The following is a 22198-nucleotide window of genomic DNA, read 5'->3' as shown; positions in this document are numbered from 1 at the left end:
AGAGTTTTGCGGGGCATACATCAATGACATTGTAATTCACAGTCCAACTTGGGAAGACCATTTGTACCATCTATACACTGTACTAAGTGCCTTAAGAAAAGCGGGATTAACAGCCAACCATAGAAAATGCAAGTTGGCCCAACCTGCCGTTAAATACCCAGGGGGTTTTGTCGGAAATGGCAGCGTTCAACCTCAAGAGGAAAAGGCTAGAGCTGTCTTAGAATCCCCCTACGCCCAAAACTAAAAATTATTTTAAATCTTTCCTAGGCTTAATTGGGTATTATCAGAGATTCATACCTACATTTTCCAGTAAAACTGCCAGACTGACGGACAAACTATGAAACGCAGAACCCCAGAAACTTAACTGGGATGAAGAGGACGAAGTATGCTATTAGGCCCTCAAATGAACACTATGGGCCTCATTACAACCCAGGCGGTAAGTTCCCTACTTTACCACCATGGTGTAAACTCTGTTTACACCATGGTGGATGGCGGATTTACCGCCCCATTCCAAGGTGAGTGGGGCGGTAAATCCCCATTCCCCATTTACCCTTCCCCATTCCCATTTTTGCCCCATAGGGCATAATGGGAGTGGGGAAGGCGCTAATTACGGCACCGTAAATTACGGTGCCGTAATTAGCACCAAGGCGGGTTAGCGCCTTGCATTTTAATGCCTGCTAAAAGCAGGCGTTAAAATGGTAATCAGGCGTTAAGGGTTAACGGTGCTGACGGCGCCGTTAAACCCTTAACGCCTGGGTTGTAATGAGGCCCTATGTCAAAGCCCTATTCTCAAGGTGGCAGACTTTTCAAAAGACTTTATACAGACTGACACTTCTTTGACTGTGTTAGGTGCAGTACTATCTCAGAATCATGACGGGCTAGAACATCCCATTCTATATGCTAGTTGAAAGCTGTTTCCCTGGGAATATAACTATTCAGTGATCGAATTAGAAGCTTTAGCGATCAAGTGTGCCATTATACATCTCAAATATTACTTATTAGGCCGAAAGTTTAGATTGATCACCGACCACTCCCCCTTAATATGTATCAGTCAAAGGAAAGAGTCTAACCCAAGGGTTATGCAGTGCTTCCTGGACTTGCAACCCTAATGCTTCTCAGTGGAACATCGAAAGGGACGAAAACAAGGCAACATAGATTTTCTTTCAAGGTTTCCCTGTGAAGCAATTCAGTCCAAACCACATAGGGGCATTCTCCCACCTACTCCCACGGGATCTTCCATTTAGGTGGCCATGGAAGGGCCATTGCTTTTGGATCTGGACCCTGGGGGAAGACAAGCGAAGGAGGATCACCTGAGTGGAGGGCCACAGGGAATTGGGAGGCGAATACCCAAGGTTCAGACATGGTATACCCCCTTTGCCAATTATACACCAACCCACTCTCCCTCTCCCTTAATAGGGTATTTCCAATCACACATGTAGGGGAGGCATGATATCACAAGTATGACACTGACACAATGGATACAATTTGTAAAACCGTTATTGAAATAGTTTGGGTTGGAGAAACTCCTAGTCTGCCCTATAACTAAGATGGGAGTAGTCTCGGCCATAAAGTAATAAATAACGCAGTCCTAGTGGAGTCTGTCAAATCAACATGGCCTATGCTAACAAAACCTAATGCCTGCCCTATCTCTTGTACAAAAAGTGTAAAAGGAGAAATGTATGCAAAAGGAAAGATCAGTGCTCAAATGATTAAATGTGGTTGAACCAGCTCTCCTCCCCACGTTAGACCTCACAGAGTAAGGCTGTCCCAGATACACTCTGGCTCGGCTTCCAACACAAATATAGTTCCAGAGTGTGGGTTGAGGCCTGTCTGGCCTTCCACATTTAAGTCTCTTTTCTCGACTACCAAAATAATGTTTCAACCAAAAAGTTTAAAAGGGGCCCCCACTGTCTGGCTCAGACCTTTCAACACACAGTTCTTGTAGGTCCCCCTCTGACGGGCTTAGACCTCTCACGATAAAGTTCAAAACAAACTTGCAGGGGGGGGCTCTCTTCCCCAAGCTTACTTCACTTAGGGTCTCCCTCTGTCGAGCCCGTACCACTTTCGACTCTTCAAAAGGCTTTCGAACATGCGTGGCTTACTTTTCACACCACTGCAGGGCCACTTCGACTCAAAATGTATAGTTCAACTTTTAATTTCCCCTTTCTAGGAGTTAAACTTTTCCATATCACTTTTGCTGTATATTCGCTTTCTCGCTTCGAACAATTTACTTTTCACTGAGACTTTCGAGTGGGCTACTTCCTTTAGCCGGACCACTCTGTTATTTAGTATCGCTAAACTTGCAGCTGCCTTTTACTTCAAAGTTAATTCACAGGTCTGCCTTTCCTTGCATCTCATTCACACGTGTGCAGCCTTCACTTGTGATAAAAATGTTGCTATTTCAAACTTTAACACACACTGGCCTTTTTCCACGTGTCTCTCGCAGCCTGTCGGAGGCAACAACCTCCAGTCGGTAACTCAGGGGTTTTCCAACCCGCTGCTCTCTTGGTCCGTCCCTCTACTCCAATAGGTTTGCTTTTGTCCCGGAAGCCTTGCTCGTTCTCGTGTTCCGCCTTGCTCAGAGTGTGTCGTTGGGTTCTGCCTTTTATTCATATGAGGAGAGTTAATTGGTATCAGGTGTATGCACTTAGAGTCAAGTGCCTGACTTGATTAGCGGGACATGTCCAGTACGATGTGTGAAAGTTAATGTTGTTACTCTCAGTCACCCTCTTCCTCGGCCCAGTGTTTGTGTAAAAGGGGGGCAGAGGGGTTGAAACTTTGTGAATCCTAAAAAATAGGATGGGTCCGATAAATAAAATAGGGTGGAATACCGCGTCTCACCATCGGCTGCCCCACCCCCACTCCCCGAAGACCCCTCACCCAGAGGATCCTCCCGCACTGGTCCGCCCCCAGGGTCTGGATCCAAAGGCGATGGCCATGCACTGGCCACCCGAGAGAGAGATCCCCGGGGACTAGCGGGTGAGACACCATCTGGTTTCTCACACACCCCATCTCCCCTCCCCCATTTCCAATAAGTACCGGGACGAGGAAGAGGCCATCGGGAGAAATGAGGATTACCCATAGAAACAATATAGTGAGGATTACCATATAAAATCTTTAAATTGTTCCACTAATAGAGTCATGCAAGGTCAGGCACTTTTCCCCAACTGTGCACACCTGACTCCAATTGACTCACCTGCAGTATAAAAAGGGTGGAGCTACCAGAATCATTGACCGGGCTAGGGTTGCTGGATGGAACCAAGAGGCCAAGGAACAGAAGGCTGCAGGAAGAGGAGCCTAGAAGTGCCTGTGGAGTGTGGGACGCTGAGACGCTGGCCGGGTGTGTGTGAGGGGCTGCAGCGTGGCAAGGGAGCCATGCCTCCATGAAGCTGGAGCTGGACGGAAGGCAGTCTATCAGCCTTGTTTAGGCCAGTTTTCATTCCCCTGGCACATGTGCGGTTCCCAGGGGTGCCCAAGGGGCAGGTGGTGAGACCCTGACCTCTACCCAAACCCATTTGACCTGCTCGCCAGCGCTGCCTACTACTGGTGAGTTTCGTGAGCCAGAAAGAAACTCAGTAGCGTGTGGGTGGCTGGAGTGGGAGCAGGAGCGTTGCTAGCAGTGAACAGCTCGGTGAGCGAAAGTGGGAAAAAAGCAAGCGAAAACTGGAAAGTGGCGAAAGAATGCAAAGAAAAGCAAGAAAAAGGTAGAAGCAAAACGAGGCAAGGGAAAACTGGAAAGCGGTGAAAGAAATCAAAGCGGAATGACAGAAAAGGTGCTCTAGAGGCACGGAAGTAAAGAAAGACAGAGCAAGTGTGCTGGCAGCGCGAAAACAGCCAAGAGTGGGTGCCAGCAACCCAAAAGTAAGGAGAGGGGTGCAAGTGACCCAAACCCGTGAGAGACAGCAAAGAGATAGAGAGAAGGAAAATGGACAGCCAAAAGAGGGTGAAAGTAACCCGAAAGTGATAAAGAGGGTGCAAACGACCCAAGAGAAATACAGGTAGTGCAAGAGGCAAGTTAAAGAGAGCATGCAGGTGCAAGAGAGCACAGCGAGAAACTGAAGGTGCAAGAGAGCATAGTGAAAAGCAAAGAGAAGTGTGCAAGAGGCACAGGAAGGTGAAAAGAAGGTGCAAGTGTGCACAACAGGAAAAGAAGGTGTGCAGGAAGCACAGTAAAGTGAAAAAGGCACAGAAGAGGAAAAGGTACCAGAGAATAAGCAGAGGGGATAGAGGTCAGAGTGGTCGTTCCTGGGAGGGGCAAAGAACCCGCGTTCTCAGAAGTCTCTGATACTACCCCCATGAAAGAATTGTACAGAAAAAGGTACATCCTGACCAGAGGAACTTTTTGTTTGTTTGAGACCAGAGGGGCTTAGGCTTGGGGAAGGGAACCCTAAGAGGCCCACTTAAGACATTGTTGAACTTTGTGAAGAGAGGCCTAGACTTGTGGAAGGGAACCCTGAGAGGCCTAACAGGAACTGTGTCTTTTTGTTTGGAACTTTAAAGATTGAACCTTGGGGAAGGAAAACCCAAGAGTCCCAGAAGTATTTTGAACTCTATTGACTTACTGAAAGACCCCTTCGTGGAAGGTTCCAAGGGCAACCCTTTTGAGTTTAATTAGTTTGAACTGGCAGAACTACACTTATTGGTAAGCCTACCTGAAACCTGCTGTGGTTTACATTTCTTTCGTTTGAACCACTATTTTTCTTTAAGAAAAATTCCATCACATTTCGTCAAAGAGTGAGGCAAGCATAGGTTTAGACACAGACAGATTTTGGTTTTGGACTTTCAGTTATTGACGGCCCTTAGAAACATCAGTTGAGGAAACATTCCCTTTAGAGTAAGGGCCAGTTAGGTATTACACCAACCCTGGAGCTTTATTAAATACATAAAGATGTTGAAACTGTTACCTTTGAGTCAGTGGGCCTCATTACAAGGTTGCCGCCGGACTTGTACATTTTACTGGCGCCTGGCATGCCAGTAAATTGTAATTCCGCATTCCCATAGGTCCAGAGGACTCTATGGGAATGGGGAACACGGAAGCACAAGCACCATTAATAACGGTGCTGTTTCTTCCGCGACAGTTTGCCTACAGGGGGCGTTGTGTCTGGCAGGGTCAGACCTGTCCGGCACAGCGGCTCTGACCGACAGACTCGTAGTTTGCCGGTCTGGAAACAACGGTGCCGGTAAGCTTACCGGCACGGTTGTTTCCGGACCAGCAAACTTGTAATGAGGCCCTCTGTCTCTCTTGATACCATGCCTCTCTCACAGTATTCTAAGGGCCTCATTACAAGTCCGGTGGTAACCCTGCCGATGCTACCAGTGGGTTGCTGCCGGACTTGTACATTTTACCGGCTACTGTTTTACTGGTAACACCGGGATTACAACCACCGGCGGCCCGGGAAAGTCAGGCGCCAGTAAATTGTAATTCCCCATTCCTATAGAGTCCAATCAGACTCTATGGGAATGGGGAACACGGAAGCAATAGCGGTGCCGGTGCTTCCGTGACAGTCTGCCTACTGTGGCCGCTGTGCCCGGCAGGGACAGACCTGTCGGGCACAACGGCTACGACAGGCATACTCGTAGTTTTCCGGTCCGGAAACAACAGTGCCGTTACGTTTACCAGCATTTCAATATAGGTAAAGCAGAAAAATCCCTAACAACACATGTTCAATTTTGTAAACCTGTTGATTCCACTGTCTAGGGACTGACTTATTACATATTCATCAAAAAAAGGAATCAACCATATACATTATCTAATCATTATTGGTGACCTCTGGTTATTATAAACGTACACACCATGGTGTTAAGTATCAAAAATATTTTTTTTATTTAATTGATCATTAAACTTTTAATACACAACATTTCATGTTGTCCACATAAAAATATTTTTCATAAAATATGGTTGCATTGTATACAAAAAAGTTTATTTTTGTTGCACTCTTGTCATAGAAACAGAATTAAGGACACATATACTACCCTAAATGTACAAATAGACACCACCTCATCAACATTCCACTTATTCAATAATTTATAAACAAAATCTGTTGTGTTCTCCAATTTAGACCCAACATGTTTCTGTCAAACAGACCAACTTGCGTCTGACATTCATCAGGGGAATCCTTTTCTTAGATTCAGTGTCCCAAACTGAGGGTGATCAATCTTTCAACCACTGCTATGAGTGGCGACAAAATATCAACTTTTCCAATCCTTATTACTTTGGATTACACGGTTTCATAAACACCCCAAACGTGGTAAGCTTACTGGCACCATTGTTTCCCGACCAGCCTCTTTAAGTCTGTCAGTCCAAAACAAAATACTGTCTGTGTCAAAACCTATGCTTGACCTCACTTCTATAGAATAATAGTGTGAATTGGATTTGGCCAACTCAATAGTGTTGAAAGTAGAGTTAATGTGACAATGGAGCATTTCTGCAGCTCCCGTCCCCAATTTTAAGGCACTGAGGATTATAAAGCTCCATAAGTCTGTCAGGTTTGACTCGGCAAAGAGATGTTCGCTTGGCACAAAGTTCACTTGGCAAAAAGTTCACTTGGCAAATTAAGTGGACTGTACCTTTGCTTGTAAGTTCCCCATTCTGAACCAAGTCCTTTTACCTTATCCTTTATTAGATCAAGCAGCTCCTTGCTTTCAATTGGGCTCCCCTGGACTTGGCACAGTTGTCAGACCGTACTGTCCACCCAGTATAGTTCGTGCAACCAGGTGCCTTATCCCTAATAGAGTTCTCTTTTCTTTATAGTGGGGTCTTTGTGGCCAACCTGGATCAATCTCTCATCTGGTGGCCACCCCAATGCTTTTATTTCCTTATTTTGGGGTATCTGCGGCCAGCCTCGATCAATCTCCCGCCTGGTGGCCACCCCAATGCTTTTTTCCCTTATACTGGGTCTCTACGGCCAACCTGGATCAATCTCCCATCTGGTGGCTACTCCAATGCTTTTCCAACACACTTTGTTGTCAACGCTTTTTTATCAGTTTTGTGAATTTTGCTTCCGCTTCATTTCTCGCACAGCTTCCCCTTTCTAGGATCTCTATTTTGCACTTTTCGTGTCTGCGCGCAGTTCCCCTCTTTGCAGACACTTTCGTTATACAGAGTAATTTGAGAGCGTGAAAGAGGGGGGGAGGGTGGCTCTAGAGAGCCTGACCAAGATGTCCACAGGCCCGTAGAGCTCCCCAGCACCCACATATATCCAGCTCATAATTCGGAGGTCACTATCACGCTGCAGGAACTCACACCTTATAGTGGCGTAACCCCGTGGCAGCAAACCCAGGAGAAATCGATGCCTGGGAACTCTGATCTCCAGCAATGCTGAGGCATCCGCCCGAGGCCTGGTGAACAATGTGAGGGGGGAGGGGCTGTTGCACTGACGGCAGAGACGCCGCGCAGCCCCATCGAGAGTCCCTGGCTCTGGCGAAATAAATCTGTAGGACAGACACCTCTCCTGCCGTGGGCCGGGCCTGTACTGCAGGCGATCAGAGCTGGTCACGATGGGGCGGGCACCCTGCACCTAGAAGGAGAACCGCCCGAGCATGGGTGGTGGGCTATCTTCCGGATGCCGTGTGGAGCAGGCATCACATTCAGCAGCGGGGCGCAGGTACATTACCCTCAGCCGCCCCTATCAACACGGAGCCGGCGGATTACAACTTTCCTATCATCCAAACCGACCCGGTATATCCTGAAGGCTCGCCACCAGACTCGACTCACGAAAACGTGCCCGTGGTGCGGCATCCAAAGCTAGAGGGCGCTCTGCAGTCACCAGAGAGCCCATAAACAAGGACTAGTGTTGCTGTCTGCGGGCTCCCCATGTCTCGTTGCGAGTATCCTCCAGGGGACTGCTACGCGGCAACAGCCATACTTCCAGGCTGCTTGGCGCAGTGAAAGTGGACAACAAGGTGGACATCCCTGGTCCAGAGTTACGGTGAGGAGGAGCATTTAGGGGCCCCACAGAACGGTTCCATCTAGCCCATAGAACTGACACCACTGGGCAGCCCTGAGTGACACACATAGCGGCTGCACATGCATAGGGAAGTTTGGATCCCCACCGCGGGCTGTGCCAAGGGGGCAGTGGGCTCCCAGCGACGACCATGGCGTGGGCCAGGTAAACCTAGGAACACCATACTGGGAACAGCCACCCCTGACCTGAGGTGAGGTGTGGAGCTCGACCCATATACCCGGACACAGAGGGGACCCTCTGGAGATATCCTGGGGGGCCTGCACCAGAAGGTGGCAGCGCCCAGAAGGTGCACAAACACTGATCCGCAGACAAAGCACCATAGGGAACGGGCCGCCCGAGCAGCACCAACATTTGGGACTAACTGAGGAGTACTAGATCAGTCGTAGAGGGGAAGTCGCCTGGTGGGGGTGCAGCACCCCAAGCAGCGCCTCTCACAGTAACCTGCTGGACACACTTGATTGACGAGCAAACACACAGACCCCAGGCAAATAAGAACACTCATACACACTGATCTCCTGGGCGCAGCGTGCTGGGGCTGGTGAATTGTGCAGCTCAGGATGCAAGACCTACAGAGACAAGTGATCTGCTCACCAACCGGCGGATAACGGGGGTCATATCAGGACCTTGGAGATACCCTTCCAGCCGCAACTACAAACCTGAGACAGAGTATAGTGAGCAGCGCAGTGGATGGGGCCAAAATCCCTAAGCTCCTGAGCAGAGACGGAAAAGATGCAGCAGGAATAGCGGGAATAACGGAGACCTGATTCCACATCATAAGGAGAATTTAAGCAGTTGCTGACCTAACCCGATCACTGTGTCCAAATACGGCAAGGGAGGTTAACTGCAATTTGACGCAGCCCCACAGGCCAAAAACACTGATACAATCAGTGAGTCCTTGGAACCACACTCTGCTATGCTCGCCCCAGACCCTGCAGCCGCATTCCAGGATTTAAAGGCTATGTTCACGCAGTTGCAGACCGGTATACAGTCCCTGGACGGCAAGTTAGATACATTAACCTGCAAGGTGGACCATATGCAGGTCCGTTTGGACAAGCATGGGGACAGATTGGACGAGGCGAAGGGGAGACTGTCAAGAGTGGAGGACGATTCGGCTTCGGTCTCCAGAGACATGACCGGGGTAAAGAAAGCCCTGAAAGAGCTCAAAGAGAAGCAGGAAGACCTAGAATCTAGGTCGAGAAGGAACAACATCAGGATTGTGGGCCTATCGGAGACAGCATATCAGAGGAATATGGAGATCTTGGTGGAGGGAATACTGTTGGAGGCATTAGGATCCGAGGGGTTCTCCCCGCTGTGCATCGTCGAACGAGCACAAAGATTACCGAGCATAAAGAGACCTGTCCCCGTGGCACCACCCAGACCACTAATAGCCCGCCTGTTGAATTACCGGGACAGAGACACAGCACTTCGGAAAGCTCGGGAGAAAGGTACAGTTTCATATAAAGGAGATACAATCAAGCTCTTTCCGGATTTCTCGGATAAGGTGCAAGCGACCAGGAGGACATTCATTGACGTCAAGAAAAGGCTACGAGACAGGAATATAAAATATGCCATGATGTTCCCGGTCAAACTATGGGTCGAACATGACAGGCGGTCTCTCTTCTTCCAGACCCCGGAGGAAGCCACCTCCTTTATCAACACACTGCCCACATCCCCCAGACCAGGAGGGAATAATGCCTTATATGACACCAGTGAATGCCTAAACTGTGTGCGGCATAATATCAAGTAAGATTTCAGTTCAATCTCACAAGTCAGAGACCAGCACACCAGCCATGGTGCGATGGAGGGTCGGGCTTGCAGCTGACCCTCGAGCGAAAGCATAGCACACATATGTTGTGGGTAAACTGTGAGCTAGAGAGTTGGGGTATTCAGCCTGGTGGTGAGGTGGAGAGGTCATTGAGGGGTAACACGAGGGGCGGGGGACAGAAGGGGAGGGCAGTTCACCGACAAGTTGGGGCTGTTGTTGCTAGGGGGGGGGAGAAACACACTGGTACAGACGGAGCAGACATTTGGTACGAAGGGAGGTGGCCCGGGTACACACAGCGGAACGCAACGGTGGCAGGGATGTGGGAATCCCTGCTTCATGGCTGGGTCCCAGTCAACCCACTCCCTCATGGCGACGCTCAAGTTTATAACTTGGAATGTGAGGGGGCTTAATTTCTCTTCCAAAAGCCAGAAAGTTCTGCAATACATGAGTCGTCCTCAGGTGGGCGTGGCCTTCATTCAGGAAACTCACCTGATGATAAATACGGAGTCCATATTCGGAAAGAGCTGGGGGTGCCATAGGTATTTTTCCTCCTACTCTCCTATGCCAGAGGAGTAGGTATCCTGATACATAGATGAGTGGGATTCTGACAAACCAAGGACCTGAAAGACCTAGAGAGAAGAGCGCTGGTGGTACAGGGGATTATCCAAGAGAAGTTATACACACAGGTTAGTTATTATGGCCCCAATCAAGACACAACTGAATCCCTGGAGTGGATCGAAAAGCAATTGGGGAATGTCCCAGAGGGGGAAATGCTTTGGCCGGGAGACTTCAACGCGGTGCTAGACCTGGGCCGTGACCGAGTGGGGGGGGATCCCACGCCCGAGTAGTAAGGGATCCAATAAACTCTGAGACATGCTCCTGGTGTGGGGGATTGAAGATATATGGAGGGTAAGGAATCTGGAGACGTGTCAATACACACACCATTCTGCCCCACATAGCTCTGCAGCGAGATTGGATTTCTTTCTGGCGTCTCAAACACTCCTGGGTCAAACCGCTGGCGTGGGCATATTGGCTCATACGATTTTGGATCATGCCCCTGTCCTATTAACCATCACCTTGACGGGTCGAGCGAGGGCGTGACCCCCTTGGAGATTCAAAAGTGAGGGGCTCACTGACGTGGTCTTTAGAGAGGAGCTAACTACCACCATAGACACATTTTTTGAGATCAACGAGGGAATCGGTGAACTCGGTGGGCACTCTGTGGGAGGGATTTAAATATGTAATACATGGGGAGTGCATAGCTAAAGAAGCGGGGATCATAAAACAGATAAGAACAGAATTAGCAGAAAAGGAGGCTGCTATTCGAACCCTACAGGAGGCCAACCCCACTCCCACCAAGGCCCAACAAGCAGAAATACTGCAGAAGCTCAAGGAGTTTCATGCCCTGGCACAAAGGGAGATAAAATATTTGTGGGACAAGGTAGCTCCCCGACAATACGGTGAGGGCCAGGCGCTGGACGATCGCTCGCCAGAGCTACCAGGATGATTAGGCAGGAGGGCAGAATAATGGTGATAACCGCTGCAAATGGGGTAGACCAATTTGAAGATATGAAAATAGTCCAAGAATTTCATAACTTCTAAAAACAATTATATTCCACCCAGACACGGGCAGCCCAGGCAGATAAAGGGGGACATTACGAGTATAGTGGTAGCCATGGAGCAATTAGCTCCATTGCTGCCTCCCATACCGTGACTGTGTCGGGCTTGGTGCAATGGGGACTTACTGGTCTAGTCCGACCCTGGCGGGACCGGTAAATCCCCATTGCACCAACCATTCCCCATTCCGATTTGAGCCCCCATAGGGCTCAATGGGAATGCGGAAGGCGCTATTTACGGGCCTGCTAATGGCAGGCCCATAATTAGCAGCCTGGTCCCCTAATGGGATCCGTAAGGGACGTGTGGTCCGACCACACGTCCCTTGCGGTTCCCGTTAGGGGACCTCAGAATCGGGCAGTAGGGGATTACCGGCACCGGTCTCCTTACCGGTGCCCGGTATCCCCTACCGCCCGACTCAGAATGACCCCCCTAGATGCGTACTTAGACCAGGTGGGGCTGTAATGGTGCATGGATGAACAGGGGGAATGGTTGAATCAACCACTATTGTTGGAAGAGGTTGCTGGGGCAATTAAATCATTATCATGTGGGAAATCCCCTAGCCCAGACGGGTTCACGGCCGAATGTTATAAATGTTATGCTGACAAGCTGGCACCCTACTTGCTACGAGTATATCAGCAGGCAGTAGATGTGGGGGCTGACTCCCTGACTCCCTTAGAGAGGCGGTGGTAGTGGTTTTATTAAAACCTGAGAAACAATGACTGCTCATTTTACCGCCCGATATCGCTTATCAACTGTGACAATAAAATACTGGCCAAAATCCTAGCTACCAGGTTGGCCCTGCTGATGCTGACTATAGTCAGGGCTGACCAGGTGGGATTTATTCCCGGCCGATCAACATCATACAGGTTGAGAAGAATGTTCGGCCTCCTAGCTGCAGTATCTAAGGATGAACCTGCGGTGGCCGCCCTGCTCGACGCTACCAAAGCGTTTGACTCTGTTGAATGGCCGTTCTTATTCTTGGTCCTGAGAAGGCTGGGCCTGGGAGAACTGTTTATCTCCCTGATATCACTGTTATACAATGACCCAGTGGCCAAAGTGAGAGTGAATGGGCAGTCAACTGAACTGATAGCACTTGAACGTGGAACCCGCCAGGGGTGCCCACTGTGCCCCCTGTTGTTTGCATTAGCGATAGAGCCGTGGGCCGAACGAGTCAGGGATGCGCACATACATTGTGGGATCCAGTTACATACCCACTGTGTGGTGATATCGCTATACGCGGATGACATGGTGCTATTCGTGCGACACCCTGAAGTCAAACTGGACCCGATCCTGCTAGAAGTCTTATAGTACAGTGAGCTATCGGGCTCAAAGTGAACGCGAGCAAATTGGTCATATTCCCGTTGACAGAAGCGCCAGGCTAGTACCAAGATAATTGGGGATTCCAGTGGGACCTACACCAAACCCGCTATTTGGGGATTACTATAGCCAGAGATGAAGGGGTAGTATATCGAAACAATTATGTGAAAGCACTACAAATAGCCAAGTCCGTGATGTCCATATGGAACTCTCTCCCACTAAACCTCTACGGCAGGATCTCGGTAATTAGGATGACTATTCTCCCCAGACTCCTCTATGTGTTCCTAAACGTACATATAAAGGTACCCAAGAATTATTTCCGAGAACTACGATCAAATATGACGCAATTCATTTGGGCCGGCAAACAACCTAGGGTCGCTTGGGACAAACTCACTGCACCTGTTTGAGAAGGGGTTTAGCCCTGCCGGATTTCGAACTATACTACACAGTGGCACAAGATGGTTTCCTCCTATATTCGTACGGGGCGAACACCGAACAAAGGCATGTTGAGGTGGAGAGATCGATCGCGGCCCCAGCTCTGCTATGGTCGATTATCCTTAACGCCCCGAACTGGTCATATTTAGCCAATAACATGGTATATCTGATGTGTAGGGCATGGAGAAAGGGTGGATGTACTCTACTCGCCAGAACTCCCAGTCATACACGTCCCAGACATCCCCTTATCCTGTGAAACGAGATTCGTAACTTTGATGAAGAGGCTGGAAGTGACAACATTTGGAAACCTATTCCAGAATGGAAAGTTCATCTCGATTGAACAATTGAGAGAGAAGTGGTCCCTGTCACCATTAGACGTGTTTCAGTACTACAGACAGCAGGTAACACAACAGCGGTTGCTTCCGGTCCTTTCCCCGAACAACCACAGGTCACAGCACTGCTGGATAAAATGATACAGGGGTATCCAGGGCGCAGAATAATGTCCAACCTGTATGCGATGGCCCTGAGAAACAGACCAGCAGCCACAACATCACCATGGGAAGTCTGGGGTAAGACGCTAGGGAGGGATATATCAGAAGCGACGTGGGGGTACTGCTGTGAGATGATCAGGAAAGGGGCAACCTGCACAAGATTCAAACTGTTCCACTTCAAGTTCCTACATCAATACTATTACACTCCGGCCCAGCTGAAGGATTTTTCCCCCAGTACACGGGGAACTGAATTAGGTGTGGGCAGGCTGCAGCGGGGTTTCTGCGTGTGGCATGGGATTCCGACGGCTTTAAACAATTCTGGGAACAGGTTTTCAAAGTAATCACGGATGTCGCGGTGCGGGAGATTACACCAGACCCTGTACTGGCCCTGTTGGGATACACTAAATCGATATCCAGAGGCACTAGGAAACGTATAGGGCTCCTCCTAATTCTAGCTAAGCGGAGGATGACAATGGGGTGTTGCGGGAAACGATGCCCAACGATCACCCAATGGTCCGCAGACATCTTGTACTGCAAAGACATGGAGACTAGATGGGGTTATATGCAGGGTAACCGATGGGGGAGCAGACAAATGTGGGATGCATATACACATTATTTGCTTAAGCAACCTGGAACCGAGGACACCGAACTTCTCACGCCACCTGGCGCATCCCAGCAATCCTAGAAATGGGAGGGTGGTCACTGATGCACTACCATCTTACTCAGAGAAAGGTATGAACATAAACACTGAGCGCCCACACAGAATGGATCCCATGGAGTGCAATTTTAACTCTTCTGAGCCCCAGGACGACCTCGTACTATAATCTGCAAGCTCTACAAATGCGTCACACTGTATTGAGCACAGAGACTCGCTGATCTACGCTACGCTATTTAAGTACACCAGCCAAACTCTTCACTATGATACATATTGCTTCCGAACGTTTGACCCAGGGTGGGAGGGAGTAGGGGGACGAAAGTTATGTGTTTTTGTTGATTGTTGATATGCAAAAATGGCAATAAATTAAAAAAGAATTCGAAAAAATTATACATGTGAACACTCTGCCACTATGTATCCTTATAGTTTCATTTGTCAATTTCACCTGACACAGGGCTCTCACTGGTGGTGTTTTCTTCCTTCTTGAGTTAACGTCTTTGTTATCTGAGGTCAGGGTCTCCCCTTGGATTTCTCTTCTTTGCTGGAAACAGGGGTTGTTAGCCACGCTTCTCCCAGATGCTTCCTCACATAGACCCTCAGCGTCTTGGTGTCCCTGTTTCTTCCAGCTGGTCCTGGGCAGCCACAGCTCCCCAGCTCTCCTCCCAACTCACTCTCTTTGCTGATTGCTAGTGTTCCTTTTATAGGGCCTCATCACGACTTGGGCGGTAACGCCGGCGGTATTACCCTACCACCCATTACCCGTAGTATATGGGTGGTAATAGTGCCGGATCACGAGTTTGGCGGTAATGTCAATCCTCATTCCCCATTGAGCCCATTCGGGAATGCCCCATTGGGCTCAATGGGGAAATTTCGCGCTAATACCGCCGGCGGATTTCCTGCCGGCGGTAATAGCGCAAATTTTCGGCGGATTTCCCCCCAGCTCAGAGCTGGGGAGAAATCCGCTGAAGTCCTGCTTTGGCGGACCCTTAAATCCAGCGGCAATAGCGCTACCGCCGGATTTAAGGGTTACCGCCAAAGTCGTGATGAGGCCTATACTCTCCTGAAGACTTGATAGGCTGAAGGTGGGCATGGTTGATTTCAATTGCCTGACCCTTCCAGGCCTTGTTAGTGGGACATGGCCTATGAAGATGTTGATGTGCTTTTATCTGTATCTTCTTCGTTCCAGTACCATAGTGGTGTTTCTCATAGGACATCTGTACTCCTCTTGATTTCCTCTTCTTCGTCACAGTACTTGAGTGATACTTGGGGAAAAGAAGATTGTGTGTCTTATGATAAGAAGGTGGTTTTAGTTCTTTTACTCTGGTACCCTCAGTAAATGAGGTTAACAGGGAGTAAAAATATTGGGGCTCACAGTAGTTTATTATATTAAAATACGGGAGGATAAGTCTGTGTTATAGTTAGAAAAAGGATTTTTACATTCCCTTGCTTTCCTCCGAGTGTGAGTGTTCGACAGACGCTCTTGCGGTAGGGTATAACATGTGTGAACATATCATATGACAGTAGAGGGGAGGTAGGATCGATCTGGATTAGGAAAAAGGGGAGTGAGAAATACATGTCACTTGCTTGAATTTTTTGGAACATTGGCCCGAGTTCCTGTAAATCGCTCTCCTTGCAGCCTTGAGCATTTCTTTTGATAACCTGAACTAAAGATGAGAGCTCTGGCCCAGGAAAGCCCCCATTCTTTGCTGTATCTCATATTCCTAAGTATCTCATCTTTGTAGAGCACCATGTAAAGTTCAAACGATCAAACATATGCTTCATACAGGGTCCAGAAAGTGGAAGAATCTCAGATTTGCTCCTAATATCCATAGTTATCAGAGAACGCCTCAATTTCGAGCATCAGAGAGGCAATACTTAGGTCAGGTCAGTGGGCGAAGTGGGCGGGAGTGGTCGGGAGCGGTGCTCCTCTACTTCTTTTAATTAAGTTTTACCGTTCCTATACTTTTATTTTACAAAGAAACCGTTCTGGAACGGTTTAGTTTTAAAATAAAAGTGTAGAAGGAGGTTGGAACTTGCACTTTTAGTGCACTGCACAGGACGTTTTCTTAAGGAGCAGACACATGTATTTTGGGTTTTTTATTATGCATGGGAAGGGGTGCGGCGATGGGGTCTGTGGGGAGCGGTGCAGGCCAGTAGGGAACATAGTTCCACTAATTCTTTTCGCACACTTCAACCACTGGTTCAGGTTCTTGGACGACCACCAGGAGAATGTCTGTATACAGCTAGATCTTGCCCTAATATCCATCATATGCAAGACCATGAACACCGACATTTGTAAACGGAGGATAGCACAGGGGCAACGCGCTGGTCTTGGAACCAAGACCATGCAGAGCAACAGAGGTTTGAATCCCGGATTCACACTTAGAAACCAAACTCAGGTACAGTATTAGGCGCATTATAAAAAAACAATTAAATAAATAAATAAAAATTTGATGGTAGAAGAATGGCCAGTGGCTCCATGGCAATAATGAACAACAAAGGCGAAAGTGGACAATCCTGCCTGGCTCCTCGTTTCAGTGGAAAGTTCTCCGAGACTAGTCCATTGGTGAGTATGCTGGCAGTAGGGCCCATATAGAACAGCTCCATGCAACACAAGAAGCTCGGTCCAAACCCCATCACCGTCAGGGTTTCAAAGAGATTAGCCCATTCAATCGCATCAAAAACATTCTCATAATCAAAGGAGATCACCTCCACTGGGCCCTCAAGTTTACATCGACATTCTATGGTTAGTAACAGCCTTCTCATATTGTCTGCCACAGATCTTCCTTGGACAAAGCCGACCTGATTTTCATGGATCAAAATAGTTATCACTTTCTCTAATCTCTATGCCAATACTTTAGCCATTAGTTTGCAGTCTCTGTTAATCAGGCTAATTGGTCTGTAATTCGCACAACAAGTCAGCGATTTGTCCTTCTTCAATATCACAGTAATTAAGGCATACCGAATGGTGACAGCTAAAGTTCCTTTGTCAAACGAGTCGAGGAACACACCTCGAAGCAGCTAAACTGCGCTATCAGATTCTGAAGAATTCTGCGAGAGCCCATTTGCACCTGGTGTTTTGATCCCATTTACAGCAAATATTGCAGAGCGATCTCTTCCATTGAGATTGGAGCTTCCAGGTGAGTCACAAGTTTCTTTGGCTGGGGCCTCCCTCAGGAACAGCCTCTGTGCCTCCCTGAAACTTGAGGAGAATCATCTTCGGTTCCGGAAGCACCTCAAAACCTTTCTCTTTGCTTCTGCTTTTTCCCCCTCTCCCTTGCTGACTTCCTGAATGACACTGAATTTGCACTGGTTACCTGGTCACCCTCTGATCTCGGGCCCAGGTCCCCTTCCCTGCCAGTCGCACTCCTGCACTGCCCTCCTGGCAACCCCCGCACTTGGGGACTGTTTCTGTATCCCTACAGTCCCACTACCAGCACTTGACACCTGGTGTCGGCACTTATCCTTGCACTTGCCCCATGCTGGCCGTACCTTTACTTACTGTTTAATTGTGTTTTTTTCTTACCCCATGTACTGCACTGTCCTCTCCCCTTTCTCCCTCGCACTTCTCCTCTTTCCCCTTCCCATGCACTGAATGACACCTGGCCTAGTAGGATCGTTGTCTGTCCTCCCTCTGTTCCCCCTCCCTTGCCTTGTCGCGCCTTGAAACACTTGTGTATAGGCGTGTTATAAATGCCATATCATATAATATCATATCATAACCGTGGGATCTTCATCCGATTTAAAGTCGATGTAATACAGCTTTGTTCACATGAGATTTCCGAACAATGTAACTTCTCCCAAAAGTTCAGGAGCACATTATTGATACTTTTGGAAGTCATCATCACATTATCAGAGTTGTTCTTGACCTCTGTAATAGTCTGTTCACTCTCCGCCACCCTCAGTCTGTGGGCAATGTGAGAAACTAAAGGGTGTCTCACTTGCTAGTCCCCGGGGATCGCTCTCTCAGGTGGCCAGTGCATTGACACCGCCTTTGAATCCAGACCTTGGGGGTGGACCAGTGCGGGTGGGTGGGGGATCTTCGGGGAGTGCGGCAGCTGATGGTGAGACGCGGTATTCTCCCCTTTCCCGTGCCCATACTGCCTCCTATTTTATAGGATTCTCCAACATTCCAACTCCCCCACCCCTTTACTCACAAACAATGGGCTGAGGAAGAGGAGGACTGAGAGTAAAGAGGCGAACACTTGCATATCTCATTGGACAAGTCCAGTTAATAAGGTCAGGTAAAGTCAGGCACTTGACCTTAATCACACACGTCTGATACCCCTTGCTCCCCCCACACGGATAAAAGGCAGAACATGGAAACACACTCTGAGCAAGGTGAGACACGAGAAGGAGCAGATCTTCCGGGGCAAAGGCAAACCCACTGGAGCAGGACGACTAGTCTAGAAAAGATTGAAGCTGCAACAGTGTATCTCACGATTGAAGGTTGCGCACGTGCTGAAGTAAACGAGCAGTGAACTTTATTGTTACCGATAGCTGTGAAGCCAGTGATACAGATTAGCGGGGTAGTCCGGCGAAAAGAAATAGCCCACGCAAAAGTATCCGCGAAATGTTTGATGTATTGGGATAAGGCGACAAAGTGAACAAACTCTGAAATGGAAAATGGTCAAGATTAATCCCGACGAAAGGGGAAGTTAAAAGTTGATTGCTTTAGGAGAAAGATTTCTTTGAACTTTTCTGGTTGTGTTATGAAACTACCAAGACCAAGAAACACTGAAGCAAATAACATAAGGGAGAGCTGAAGTGAAAGTCGAAGTGGTCCTGCAGAGGTCTATGGAAAAGGCCTTGCACCTTCGAAAGTCTTTGACATCAGTGAAAGGTCCGAGCCCGACTGAGGGAGACCGAGTACAGGAAATAAGTTAGGGGAAGGGAACCCCTAACAAATGTGAATGAAGCTTGGGGAAGGGAACCCACGCAAGTGCTGTGATTGTGAGGTCCGAGCCCAGCTGAGGGAGATCTATGTTGAATCAGGTACTTTATGTTGAGAGGTCTGAGCCCGACTTAGGGAGATCTACGTAAACTGTTGATGTCTTGAGGTCTTGAGAGGTCCGAGCCCACAGACGGAGACCAACGTGAACTTATGCTTAACTGTGAAAGAACCATGGAGAACTGGAAATAAGTGACTTTAACATGGAAGCCCAAGTGGGCCTTGACCCACTTTTTGAACTGCCTTTTTTTGATAACCTGAGCCAGTGTGTGTCATCCTGTCTACGGGGGCCGCCTTACTCAGTGCTGTCCAACATGGGCAGGAGAGCTGACTCAGCCACCTTGACCCTTTATGTTATAACACTGCCTTTCCTTTGTTCACACTTTCCCCTTTACACAATTTTTGTATAAGAGATAGGGCAGACATTAGGTTTTGTTAGTGTAGGCCATTTTGATTTGACATAGAATGACTAGGACTGTGTTTTGTTTATTATTTGATGGTAGAGACTACTCCCATCATAGCTATAAGGTAAAGTAGGAGTTCTTGCAAATACCGATAATTTAATAAAGGTTTTGAAACTAGTAGTTTTTGTGTCAGGGTCATACCTGTGATACCATGCCTCCCTTACAGCAAACAATCTCCCAGCCTTCTCTCTTTGTTCAAAATAATTTTTCGAAAAGCTAGGTACAGCTAAGAATATTTCTTTTTTTAAAAAAACTTTATTTATTGATTGATTGATTGTCACTGCAACAACATAACATTCCATATATTTCCTTGTCTGAGATATCTAGTTCAATCTTATAACATAACTTATAATATTAGAGAGCTGGCACACTTCTGGGCCCTGTCGGGCTGTTACCGGCCGATCCCAATTCGTACAAATACATTCTAACGGGGCCCAGATGTCCTTTGGTTTGCTTGTCTTAGGGAGTATTATTACATAATGTTCCTCACACTCATTGACATACGTCAGTTCTTTAAGGAAGTGATTTATGCATGGCGCATGTATGCTTTTCCAGTTCTGTAGCATACACTTCTTGGCCACTGCACATTTAACGTTAAAGAGCCTTCTTGTCACTTCAGCCATCTTTCCTATTTCCTGAACAGGTATTTTTGGGGTGTAAGGTCTATTGGGGCTTGTGTAATCTCTAACAGAATTCTCGCCACTTCCCCCCAGAACCCATAGATGTGTGGGCAGCTCCGGTACATGTGGAATGAATGTTTGTTTGTTTGTTTGTTTATTCATTTGGTAATGTGCACCAAACCCTTGGGTAGCCGGGCGCAACAGTGTACAAGAAATCTTAAGCTTATTACAGTATTTGGCATGAGTATAAAAAACAGATAGGCAAAAAGAAAATATATGCAGGAATATATACAAACATATGTACAAGTACAGGGCATATCTTAGGATGTCCGAGGCACTCTAGCAAGACTATCTAGATAGGCAGCTATATGATCAGGTTTATAGGGCAGGCTATAAATCTAGGTATCATATATAGGCTAGGCAGGTAGGTAGGGATGCATGCTCGGCTATTTTTAGTATGGAGAAATACAGGAAGCAAAAGGTCTGGTATGGGCCAAGGTAGGAGTAGGCTAGGTGTTGGTCACGTTATGTGTCATTGACGTGATCACTCCCGCATTTCTGACAACTAATGGGGCAGTTTTGTGTAAATTTAGCAACTTTTTCTGGTCTATAGTGGAGTTTGTTCAATACTTTAAATTGAATCAGCCGGAGGCCTGCGTTGATGGTTACCTTCTTGGTCAGTTCACAGTACCTCGCCCAGGACTTATCTGTTATAGTTGTTCCCAGGTCGGTCTCCCAGGAGGCTTTAATCATGTTTATTGTCGGCGTGTTCGCCTGTACATTCGTATAGAGACCAGAAACACTGGTACATGATCGGGTGGATAGAGATATGAGGCATGCGTGTGGTGGGGGTTCGTCCGGAAACAGTGGCCATCTAGCCTTGAAGGCCATTCGCATCCTATGATACTGTAGTATCTTCAACTGGTCCCTCCCCATCCCAGTTATTTTATGTTATGTTACTTTGCATTTATATAGCGCCTTATGTACCATTAGTATAGTCTCAAGGCGCTGGTAGGTTGAACGCCCTCGGGAACCGAAGTTCAAGTCAGTAGAGAGAATAGAGAGAGTCAAAGGTGCGTGTGAGCACCGGATATGTGTGCAGCTGGTGTGGCATTCGTGTGATAGCTGCTTCTTAGCGGTACGTGTGGTGGTTGAGAGATCAGGAGTATGTGTTTGTTCTGGCAGGTTTTATCCAGACCGATTCTTGCTGCGTTAGGCCTGAGGAGAACGCCTGGCTGGAGGGTGTGTGACCAGCGGTGATTAGTTAGGGTGATGGGGAGTATGAGGCAGATGATGGTATCAGAACAGCTATACCGAATGGTGTCATAGTATTGCTGTGTTCTAGTTGAGTGGTGGTGTAGAGAAGAGAGTAAGCGTGGAGATGTGATATGATGGTTTACATGCTCTTTCAAACGTTACATGCACTCCAAGCCATTCCATGTAAGTTGCGCAATTCTATGCGCTCCAATCTGTTCCATGCACTCAAATCCGTTCCATGCACTCGAATCCGTTCCATGCACTCGAATCCGTTCTGTGTATTCTAAGCAATTTTATGCGCTCCAACCATTTTATGCGCTCCAACCATTTTATGCAATGCTTCTTTCATTCGTTCTACCCAGGTTATCATTTCTCCACGCATCATCCATCCACATACATCAATTTCACATGTTCGATCCACATCACTGGTTCCACCCATTTCACATGTCCCAACCACTCTACACACTCGTCTGCTCTACATACTCATCCGCTCTACACACTCATCCTCTCTATACACTCATCCGCTCTACACACTCATCCGCTCTACGCACTCATCCGCTCTGCGCACTCATCCACTCTGCGCACTCATCTGCTCTGCGCACTCATCCGCTCAGTGCAGTCATCCGCACTACACACCCATCTGCTCAATGCATTTATCCGCT

Source organism: Ambystoma mexicanum, chromosome 11, assembly GCF_040938575.1.
Source record: "Ambystoma mexicanum isolate Mex_15411 chromosome 11, UKY_AmexF1_1, whole genome shotgun sequence".
Taxonomy (NCBI): Eukaryota; Metazoa; Chordata; class Amphibia; order Caudata; family Ambystomatidae; genus Ambystoma; species Ambystoma mexicanum.
The sequence above is the reverse complement of the archived record's forward strand: the minus strand, read 5'-3'. Positions refer to the sequence as shown.